This window comes from Pyxicephalus adspersus, chromosome 1, assembly GCF_032062135.1.
Source record: "Pyxicephalus adspersus chromosome 1, UCB_Pads_2.0, whole genome shotgun sequence".
Lineage (NCBI taxonomy): Eukaryota > Metazoa > Chordata > Amphibia > Anura > Pyxicephalidae > Pyxicephalus > Pyxicephalus adspersus.
Genome location: NC_092858.1, coordinates 116,073,491 through 116,085,689, shown reverse-complemented (window position 1 = coordinate 116,085,689; position 12,199 = coordinate 116,073,491). Strand labels below are relative to the sequence as shown.

General features: G+C 37.0%; 1 protein-coding gene across 2 annotated transcripts in view; it reads left to right on the top strand.

Annotated features, from left to right (window-relative positions):
• The first annotated feature begins 804 nt into the window (after nucleotides 1-804).
• PIK3C2B (phosphatidylinositol-4-phosphate 3-kinase catalytic subunit type 2 beta) overlaps nucleotides 805-12,199 on the top strand; it is a 127,776-nt gene continuing 116,381 nt past the window's right edge. The window contains exon 1 of one of the 2 annotated variants that reach the window (XR_011922557.1): nucleotides 805-958. The gene's annotated coding sequence lies outside the window, so the exon portion shown is untranslated. The remainder of the gene's footprint in view (nucleotides 959-12,199) is intronic. The other variant, XM_072424696.1, reaches the window with a different exon arrangement.

The following is a 12,199-nucleotide window of genomic DNA, read 5'->3' as shown; positions in this document are numbered from 1 at the left end:
AGTATTCAAACTGAAGGTAAACTGATGCCATTGATATAGTCCAAAACCCTTTGCACAGGTCCTTTCTACACTTATAGAGTAACATACATGGCCCAAAACACAGGGCAATGGATGGAATAATATTGCTCTAGTATTATTTTACCATAGAATATAAAGTTCCTATGTATGGTTTAAGGTAAAGGATACAATGACCTACTACCCTGAGCTATCCAGCATGGTTACAGACTAATAATTCATACAATTACAGGGTACCAGAGTAAGGGTACTTGAGTTTGTGTACTATACAGGGTGGAAAATGGCATGTGATACAGCAAATTTCAAGGAGCTAATATAAAATCAGTGCAAGCTACTTTTAACAGTACTGATAGTTTTTATTATAATGGGTTTAACAGGTGTGTGTGTGTGTTGGGGGTTGCATTTTCCTATACTTGCGCTTCAAGAAATAAAAAATAACAGTGGAAGTTGTCATTGCTAAAAACATTTCCAGGAACAACACATGAAATCATGGAACTATGCCAGTCATTGTTGGCAGCTAAACTTTTCAATCCATGCAAACAACTTTTTTTTTTTTTTTTTAAATATTATGAAATTCAGAAAGCATGCTGACAGAGGACATTGCCAATGAATGATTTTAATTTTACTTGTATCCGCGCAAACAATAAAGCAGGTTACAAGATTCTCATTGGTCCCCTGAGCTGCAATGGTTTAGTGTTACCATTCATGTGCAAATTAAGTAGGTCGCAGTGCTGTCATTGCCCATTAGATGGCGATAGTGTCTGGGATTCATTCTTTTGTCTGTGCTGTGCATCACTGTGTGCGCTCCTTGTCATTTGCATAGCTCATGCTCATTCAGCTTCCTTTCACCAAGAAGTCGGCAAACATCTTTATAGAAAATTACATTTTTTCATCTTTCTTCATTCCGAAGGGTTTCCTAGTGGACTACGGTACCATAGTGAAGGTAGGTGTGCTCCGGGGGCCATGTACTAAGGGGGCAGCTATGTTTCTTATTATCGGTGCTGCTCGCCTTGCTTTCGGTTTAGGCGCTGCTGAGCTGTGAGGATTATTGATGGAATATCAGGGCGAGGTATGGATTATATTAAAGCCTCGTCTGTGATCCACAATGGGGTAGGCGTAGTCCGGATAGCAGTGCTGCCGGTAATATTTAGAGGCAATAGGCTGCAACCTAGTTCAAGGAACATTTAGGCGCTGTGATTTGTCTTTTTATACCCATGTATGTGTTATATTTATTTCACATTCTACTTAAATGGCTTTTGCAATAGAAAGCAATTACAAACACTAAAGAATATTCTAGATTGTTTTTACCTCACATTGATCTTTGCCTTTATAATCTGAGTAAAAAAGGTCATGCAGTTCAATCAATACTTTATAGGAGCTTGTACTGAAGAAATTACTTACTGTTTATCACTGGTAGTGTTTGCACTTTCATCTTTAGTAATTTGCATGCAAATTCAAAGAGGAACTAAACCTGAAACAGAAAACAGTGCATAGGCAGGTGCTTCAATTCAGAAGGGACAGGCTAAATCTCTTCTGCAATAAAAAAAAATCCAGTGTCAGAAATTATTTATCTAAATGTACTTCTCTCTGCACCAGCACCCACATCTTCACAGGATCCTCTTCCTGGTTCAGGTCCTTCAGCCATCTTGATTGGCCAGTCTAAAATGAATAAACTGCTGCACATGAGCACAGGAGTTTATTTCTGGCAGCTGCCAGGAATATACATTGAGCTGTGCATTCACACACATTGTAAATATGATTGCATGGAGGCAGGTAAGTTTATTTTATAGCAGAAGGGACCTAACCTGTTCTTCTGCAGTAATGCATCTGCCTGCACAAATTTTTTTTTTTTTAGTTTTGCTGGAAAATTAATGCAAGGATATATACAAATCTTGTTCATGTAATCCACAGCTTTCTTGCAGTCCTAAAGGAGTTTTTATAGAGTGTTTGCAGCCATAGATACTTTGTCTTATTCTAGTGAACCCGTCATTTGCTATTGCATGGTAGTGCAACAGGTTTGTTTTCAAAATGCAAATCTATATCTTTTTTTCCTGTTCTTCTATTCAGAAGAAGAGCTTATTATTATTATTAATAAACAGGATTTATATAGCGCCAACATATTACGCACCGCTGTACATTAAATAGCTTACACAAGACTAAGGCTATGTACACACATGCAATCATTGTCGTTGGAAAGGATCTTTCACAATCCTTTCTAACGACTGCACGATGCATGAACGGTGCTGTACATACAGCACCGTTCTGCTCTATGGAGAGGAGAGAGGGAAAAGGATGGAGCGGCACCCCGCTGCGCTTTCGCCCCTTCACTTCATTAAGACAGATCGTTGTCCATCGTTCGTAGATCCACCAAGGACGATGGACGACAAGCGCTGTACACATTCCAGATTCTCATCTGATATCGGCCCTGAGCCGATTATCAGAAGAGAACCATTGCACTTAGGCCACGTACACACGTGCAATAATTGTCATTGGAAACTATTTACAACCGATCGATAATCATTAACAAAAATATTGCACAACGGCGCTGATGAATTAAGAGTGTTGCTGGAAACAAATGACCATCCTGGCGGATCCGTTTGGCCGACGATTGTTTGCTATCTATTGTGTGTACGATCGCTCAGTGATCGTAGATAGTTCTGTGGTACACGTCACTTCCTCCATGGTTCAAACGATTGTATCTAGTGTGTGTTCAATATTGGTGGAATATATTTGAACGATTGTATCGTTACAGCAGGTACAGAGACGTGCACTATAGAATTGTTCAAAATAATCATGAATAATTGCAGATCTGTCGTTAGATTTCCAACGACAATTATTGTGTGTGTGTGTATGTACATAGCCTAAGGACTTGATTCCCATTAGCTTAGATGGGAAGTAAAGTGACGTGAATCACATGCTTCTCGTAACCAGTAGTGCTAGATATCTGGTGTTTAAATAGAGTGGTGGGGAGTAATGGTATAAGTATGTGTGCAGTAAAGGGTGATTTGTTGAATGTTTTTGTTTTGCATTACATGGCTTAAAGCAAACCTAAACTCAGCTTTTACTCAACTTTACTTTACATGAAAGGGTAGACAACCCATATATATATATATATATATATATATATATATATATTAGTAAAAATGTAATTGATTTTTTTTTTTTTAAGGCTGCAGCACCACCCCTTTAAGTCTTGTTTGCCGAAATGATTTTTTGGATGGCCCTTATTATTATTTACCTAACTGCATGTTTTTTTTGGAATGTGGGAGGAAATTGGAGTACCCAGGGGAAACCCATGCAAACACTGGGAGAACCTGCAAACTCCATGCATATAGTGTCCCGGCCGAGATTCAAACCTGGGACCCAACGCTGCAAGGGCGAGGGCACTTACCTCTGAGTCACCATGCTGCCCATTTACTGTATTTAAATTGTAATTGATGTGAGGCCAACAGCACTTGTTGTTAAGTGGGTGCTTAGGAACATTAAATCATTGTGCATAGGTTTCTTGGATTTGCATAGTGTTAGTAAAATCAACACCGTAACTGTTTTTGTTTGATACCACTTGACAGTGACATAGTAATATTTATTCATAATCCCATTGTGGCTTGGTTTAACGAAAGTACTTTATTTCTATTTTAAAGCCGATATCACAATTTCACTGGTGACACCATTATCAAGGTGCATTTTCTACTAAAGAATTTGCTTCCTCATTGACCATATTGTAGAAGTCATTATAAAGCAAGTCTTTATATCCATCGCTGGAGCAAGGATGAGTCCTCGGTTCAGGAACACCTTTTAAAATGTAATATCTGCTATATTTGTCACCATTGTACTAATTATTTTACCATGGGAAATGGAAGTAATAAAACAAGTAGGCCTGACACCAATAAAATTAGGTTATATTGGTACATGTCACAAAAATGAACAACCTCATAGAAATTCTGTTGTTTCATTTATGTGACAAGTTTTTTTTATAGATGTAGACTGTAAAATATTGTGTATATCAGACATAAGCAAAATATGCCATGTTGGGCTTTTTAATACAGGTCATCAAATATTCGTAAAAAATCTCCATTGGCAAAAAAGGGTGACCAACAACAAAGTTCCTACTGAAATTAAATGTAAGTTTTCCTTTACTTTTAGGTAATGGCTTTTACTTGTAAATTATATCAGTTAATACAAAAACTTCCCATCTATCTGATACTGGCCTGGCCCTTCTGTCAAGTTTGAAAACACATTGTGGTCCCTGAACCAAAAAGTTTGACCACTTTTAGTGAATATTGTACTTTAAAATATCTTCACAGAAATGGCTGTACAGACTGATTTCTTTTCAAGTTTTTGTTTAGTAGACCTAGGTTTGGGTCCCTCATCTGGAATAGTTTACATTCATTGTCGTTGAAAAAGATATTTCACAGTCCTTTGCAACGACTAACGACTGCACGATGAATGAACAAGTGCTGTACATACAGCACCATTCTGCTGTATGGAGAGGGGAGGGGGAAAAGATGGAGCGACACCCTGCTGCGCTCTCTTCCCCTTCACTTCCATCAACATCGTTCGTCGCCCATCGTCCGTGGATCCACCAGGATGGTCGTTTGGATGATGGACGTCGAGCGCTGTACACACGCCAGATTCTTGTCCGATACCGGCCCTGAGCCGATTATTGGACGAGAACCATTGCACGTGTGTATGTAGCCTAACAAACATGGGCTCCTTTTAAAAATGAATCAGAAAATTGTAAGGCAGGAAGAGTCCTTAATTGTATACACGATTAAATAAAGAATGATTGGGAGGAACTTAGTAAATAGTCTGAGAAACTAATGGTACGCTTGATCTATAAAAAAGAATTGGAAATATTAGAACAAGAAGTTTCAGATATTGATTTTCAAAACCTAACTATAATAATTTCCCACCAATATCTGGAACAATACAAACTTTAAAACAACACATGGAAAATGTAACATTGAAGTACAATAAAAAAGATGGGAAAAAATTTTAAACTATTGGTCAACCACCACTTCCAACTATTTCTCAACCACTCCCTACCCAAACCATTTCTTTTACACACATTGAACCTTCCTCAAATAATCCCACCAAAGCAAAAAAAATGGTATAAATGTGACCAAAGCAACCTAGGTCAGACACATTTAAAAATGTAAATTCTCCCTAATCTTGCACCTGACAGTGACTGACCAAGGCACTAAACTTTCTATCACTAACAATCAATCCCAATTTACAACTAATTCTGAACTCTCTTTTAATTTCACAACCAACACTCTTCCTTTTATGATGAGTACTACTTCATCATTATTCAGGCACATAGGATAGGCATCAATAATGCCAAAACAAAACACATAAAGACCCTTAAAAATCCCACATGCAGACTAATTATTTCAGGTGTCGGCTCTATCTCCACCAATTCCAGGTATCTAGTGTATCTGTGATGTGTATAGTGATGAGTATCCAGGACCTTATGTAGTAACACTACCATCTTATCTTAGGGACACTATTCAACTTTTCCAAATTGTGGAGGATTTAGTAATCCCACCTGACACCATTTTAGTTACCATTAATGTGGAGGCTCTCTATAGTAGTATACCCCACCAGAAGGGACTTAAAGTAATAGCTTTCTACATTTTGTTTAAGGATCCAACTACTCAATCCTTTAATTCTTTCATTTCTGCACTTCTCAAATACATTCCTACTAGGAACCATTTACATTCAAAGAAGTCTTTGACTTACAAGTGCAAGGGGTAGCAATGGGGACTAACCTTTATTTGGGTAACATAGTAACTGGAAGAAAAATCTTTTCTCCGACACATTATTTGCCAAGTTTAGCATTACACATTATGTTTTGGCAAAGGTATATCGACAACATTCTTATTTTGTGGACAAGCTCACTAACTGATTAACCACCACACTGTCGAGAAAAGAAACCGCTGGCAATACCATCGTACATACCCAAAGTGCCCATCCTAGGTCTTAAATCAACAGCATCCCTTATAGTCAATATCTTAAGTTAAGGAGAAACTGTACAGAGGAATCACAATTCACCCTAGAGCAGTGGATTCTTGAAAACCAAGCATTAAACCCTCCAAATAGCACAGTTTTAGGACTCAAATATCATGTTAATTGCCTTTCTAATGATATTTTTTACCCAATTGTTAATGTTGACGTTTCTATGTGGGCAAAACTAAAAGGGCATTTAAAAACATATTTATGAACATGTTTACTCTATTGAAAGTGGAAAAATTGTAACTCCTCTTAGTTTTCATGTAGGCACCCAACACAGTTTTAACACGAACTACAATAAATTTGCTGCTCTGGAAAAAGTCTCCCCCCAACCCACGGGGTGGAGACTTTGACAGAATTCTTCTGCAGCAAGAAACAAAAAAGATCTTTACACTTAATGCTAATATATTTCCAGGTTTGAATGTTGTTTTCAGTTTTAAATCATTTTTGTAACTTTAGTAAAATATCCATAGTTAATGATGATTTTGCAGTTTACAGTATTACAAATGTGGTTTCATTTATTACAAGTAAACCCTGCCAACTCTGTTACTTTCTTATTAGTATAATATTTTCTGTGACTCTTTATATCCCTTTTGTTGCTAATATAATATTTCTGCTATGTTATTTTGTTATACATTATGTTGTTAAGGTTCTTATCATGATTTCCTGTAATGTATACTATTTAATATGTTAACCTGCCTCAGCCACATCTTGGTTCAGTGTTTTTTTTCCCCATCATCAATCCTATGACTCCCAATATGTCATACATCCTTCTCTCCTTTTATCACACTCCCCTCTTTGGGGTCCCTCCTCCTGCTCTGCCAGCTGATTTGTGGGGGATGGGAGCACCGTCAATATTGTGTATGGGAACATGCAGCATATTTCCATCCAGCAATCCCATTCTCTTCCCCTGTATGAAGGCAGGAGTTTCTTCATCGTCAACCCCCTTACGGCTGCCTTACAAGCTGCCATGGGAAGGTTAAACCAGCTTAACAGAAGGGGTGGTCATATGCCCCAGCGCATGCGCAGTTAATAGAGAACGCTGTGTACCTTGTGCTTTAAAGGCGGGACATCGGCTTCTGCAATCCTCTCTTCAGAAGGACAAGATCATCTTTGCTGTTCTTGCTGCTGTTTAATTCTCATCCAGAAATGGCAATTTCAATGCCTAATGTATCATTTTACTTTTTTATCTCTTCAGAATATCTCCTCCTATACATTTAGGGAGAGGGAGGATTGGTGAAACGGATATAATGATGGGCTCAAGACGTTTCAGCCCACAATCTTTTGTCTCTGCTGTTGTCGTTAACATAGTCTAAGGCAACTTGGTGGTATGCTAATTAACTGATCAGTATGTTGTTAGGATGTGGTAGCGAGCTAGTGTACTTCAAGAAAATCTGCACAAACACAAGAAGAACATAAAAATGCTTGTAGCCTAGGTAGAATTCTTGTCCTGGTAGATTGGAACTTGGATCTCCAGTGCTAAGAACTAGTGCTTATCTGTATGCCTCTGCTTTAGAGCTGTAGTTGGCTGGTGTATATGTTATGTGAAATCTTGTCTCATATTGACATTATGCCATGCCTCTACGATTTGGTCACACCCACTTTGGAGATACAACATACTTCACACTTTGGGTACTGACATACATTAAAGCGTAACTAAATCCCACTAAAATCATGTGTCCCCATTCTGTTGAAGGGCGCTATTTTTATGCTTCTTCTCTTCCTAGCTATGATCATTAGCCATCTTGATTGGCGGGCTGGGATGACTTAACATCCCAGCAAGTGCAGGGGAAGCTGGGATTGCCAAGTATCCTGGGTTTTTCACAGTTGCCCTGAGCCACTGCCTGTCCCTTTCTGCAATAATGCCCTGCCTGCCTGTATTTTAAAAGTAATTATTATTTTTTAATGACATAAAGCTCCAATTGAAACTATTTCTCTAGGTTAAAATCTGAGTACATGTCTTTTTTCTGACCCTTCATTTATTATATAGGCTTAGAAAGAAGCATGAGGAGATATAAAACCAAAGGTGGGTGGAAACGGCACAAACTTCCAGGTCAACAGGAATACAGCCAAATAAAAAAAAAAGGGAGAGCTCGCTCCTAAAGTGTTGTAACAATGCCATCACTGGGCTGACTCATTCTAGCTCAATCTATATCTAAAATATTACTTTTGGTGGAATGACCTAATGTTTTGCAAGGTCAGAGATAATTCCAGTTAGTTTCTCCCTAATACAACCTCTAGCATTCTAGGAGCAAGCACAACAGCATTTTCAGTGAATATGAGGAGTAGGCAGTGCTGATTCGGGAGTGTGGCTAATTAAGTTTAACTTCTATTTGCACAATCTAATGCTGTATGAATGACAGCTAGAGCAGTAGGTGTATGTTTTGCACATGGGTTTAAAACTAAGGACTTTCTTATGTGCACATCATGAATCTTGAAATACCAGTTCTGGCTACGTGTTTATTAAAGGTGAGTTACTATTGCATAAGCCCAAGAACTATACTTTTGGCTTACTTCTCTAGGTAATAAAACAGAAAATTAAGCTGCTGTTTTAAAGGAAGAAAGATGATGTACTTATAAAGTGCGGGTACCTAGAAGCTTTTGGTCCATTTTTGATACGCTGCCCAAGTTATTGGCTTGTAGGAATTCACAGGAGGCAGAAAGGGTCAGGCAAGCTTCACACTATGAGGAAATGAGAGCTCTGCATGTCAGAACAGCCCAGGATTCAATCCTATGCAGAGGGTTTTGGAAGGTAAGGCGCCTCTTTTCATTTCTGGAGCAGTTTGATTTTAAAGCAGTGAGCAATTTTCTTACTTTCTTAATGTTACATAGTTGCATAGTAAGTCAGGTTGAAAAAAAACATAAGTCCATCAAGTTCAACCACAAGGGAAATAAACATATCCCAGATACAAAACCATATAAATGTAGTTGGTCCAGAGGAAGGCAAAAAAACCCTGGTACAATTTGCTCCAACACGGGGAAAAAAATCCTTCCTGATTCCATGAGGCAATCAGATGTTCCCTGGATCAATAGTCTTTAATCTTTCCTTAAAAGCTTTAATACTTAATACCCAGTTATATTCTGTTCTTTTAGAAAAGCATCTAGCTTTTTCTTAAAGTAATCTATAGTTTTTGCTGAAACTACTTCCTGAGGGAGCCGATTTCACATTTTCACAGACCTTACAGTGAAGAATCTCTTCCTTATCCAGAGCTTAAACTTATTTTCCTCCAGATGCAGAGAATGCGCTCTTGTCCTTTGTAATGATCGTGAGGTGAATATTTGGCAAGAAGGTTTTCTATATGGACCATTTCTCTATTTATACAAAGCCATCCTATACCCCTTAAACATCTCTTCTAAAAAGGAGAATAAATTCAGTTCAGCTAACCTCTCCTTATAGCTGAGTTGCCATCTTAACTTTTTTATATGTATTTTTGTGAGCGTGATTGTTTTCTGACCAAGCACACATCTCATGTTTCTGGCATCAATTGGCTAGAAAAAAAGTTCCTAGGAGCATTTTTTGTTTAGGTGACTTCAAGTGAATTTTCTATTGCAGGCATAAAATACATGATGAATTACTGCAAGTAACAATTACATATGCCTCCTGAATTTAGACAATATTTTCTTGTCTTGAATTAAAGCATTAAGAATAGTTTTAGCAAGCACAGAACATGCATGTTGATCTTGCCAGAAATGCATTGTTCTTTTTTTTTTTTTTGTGAGATGCAATTGAAGCAAAAAAAAAAAAATTATGTTCTAGACCAAAAAACTAAGCAAGCCACCCTATTTTTAAAAAAAGGCTGTAAAAATAATATCAATGCCGTCAGCTTGTTAAAGTATTAACAAACAGCAGTATATTACATTTTTGTTTCTGGTTATAGACACACTTTCAAAATATGTATATGTTCATACAATAGCCACAGTTTTTTTTTTGGTCAGTAAGCTTTACAGTCTGGTATAGGTAAAGCAAACCTGTTAGAAACTAACTGAAATCCAACCTTAGAGCCTTTGTTGTGACATGTTAATTGAAAATAATCAATTTTCTTTGGTTTACTTGTAGTTATTGCCTGGAAATAAAACTATTTTTGTTAATTAGAAATATTTTTTTATTTTTAGTTGATCTAAGATTTTAATTATGCTTTATAAACAAATAACGTCTCCAGCTGGTAAAATGGTGGAAATGGGTGTTGTTTTCTTTCTTGTCAGTGTTACTGATAATACCTAGTACCAGTGTACTTGTAAGTGAGGAGAAGTGAAATATATGTTAGTGGGAGTCCAGCATTAGGCTCAGTTCTTGTGGTAGGTTGCTTTAGAGAAAAATACATCACCCTAACTATTGTGTTTTTCGTTCCTCTTGAATAGGTTGCAAAGCAATGAAAAGCAGGGCAAGACAAAAGATATTGCTATTGCTAAAACTTCTTCCTTTGCTTATGGGAGACCTCTCCCAAAAAAGCAAAGTAGCTTTTTCTGTACCTTTTCTTATGCTAGTCTTTTAAAACATATTTCTATATTCTCAGTAACCTGGGAATACAAAAGAGGTTATGGGAAATAACCCAACTGAGTCTATTCAGTGTAATATAAATGATTTATTAGGACTTTATTATTATTATTAACAGAATTTATATAGCACCAACATATTAAGCAGTGCTGTACATTAAATACGGGCTGAAAATGACAGACAGATACAGACTGTCACGGAGGAGGAGAGGACCTTGCCCTGAAGAGCTAGAGAATCTAGGAGACTTTACTTTATACCAACATTTCCTGGTTTTCCAAATTCCCCTTAATTTATTACAGTGGTTTTTGCGCACTTTCAAACAAGACTTTGCAAATTACACCTTATTCCTCTAGAACTGTGATTTTGCAGTTTATGGATATTTATATTACAGAATAACCTGTTAATTGTAAAAATCCCTTTTTTTTTTTTTTCTTTTTTTAATATTAGTGTGGGATCCCTCCTAATATTAAAACTAGACAATTCTCAAAGCATCTGGTCAGAAAAAAGAGAAAGTAAATATGTAGCCCTCTCATTCCTCCTGGTCATGCACTGGAGGTGGGCCAGAGTTGAAGGGGAGAAATGTGTCATCCCCATAACCTGTTCCCCCTAAACAATAACAGAAAAAACAGAGAAAGGACAAAATATAAACCGTGTACAGTATACCGGATAATTAACAACGCAAGAAAACTGTAAATTGAGACTTCTTTAAAACTGGCTTTGTGTTTAATCCCACACACGTGAAGAAGAACTAATTTACTATTTATTCTGGTGAACATTACACAGTTCCCTTCTGTTTTAATCTTGTTACACATAAATTTAAATTTGTTACACATGGTTTAAATTTGTTATTATGTGCACCACCTATTATTTATTAAAAAAAGGTTTATTTTCTGTTAGACCCTTGAAATTACCTTCTTTGCACAAACTTTTGCTTACGAAGCTGGCTTTGAAAAAATTTTTTTTGGCCAATAGTGTGACCCTGTTGTTGATAACTTTGAAATTCTACTCCTACATGGTTGTGAAATAATTTGCTGTAAATTTGATTGCAATGTAGATAAGCATGGAAAGTCTTTTCACAGTCTTGTTAAAATAACTTTGCAAGGATTCTGCAGGCAGTAAACCTTGATCTAAAATGTATTCATGCAAAGATCATGCAACCCCTAAATAATGTACAGTGATGCGTAATATGTTGGAGCTATATATAGATAATTTTTTAATATTAATCTGTTGAATGCAAGTTGTCCTCAAATAAGTTATGCTGCATTCTTTTTGCCATCATTTTTTTCTGTGCTGCTCAAACATATTTAGAATATCAGAGCACAACATCCATGTTTCACAGTAGAGACGGTGTACATCTTGCCATAGGCTTTATTGCATTCTCTGTTTATGGTTGTGATCATAAAGTTTGATTTTGGTCTTATCACTCTGAAGGACTATTTTTCAAAGATTTTGAAGCTTGTCTTGGGGCAGTTTTGGTTTTAAGCAGGGTGTTTTGTAGTGTTGGCACAATAAAGGCTTTTTTTCTTGCAACTCAACCGTGCAGCCCATTTTTCTTCATGTTTCTCCTTTTTGTGCACTTTAACAGCATTATACCTTGTTGGCAAAGAAGTCTGTATTTTAGTTTACGTGGCTCGTGAGTTTTTCTGTGCATCTTAGCAAAATTTCCTGACAGTTGTG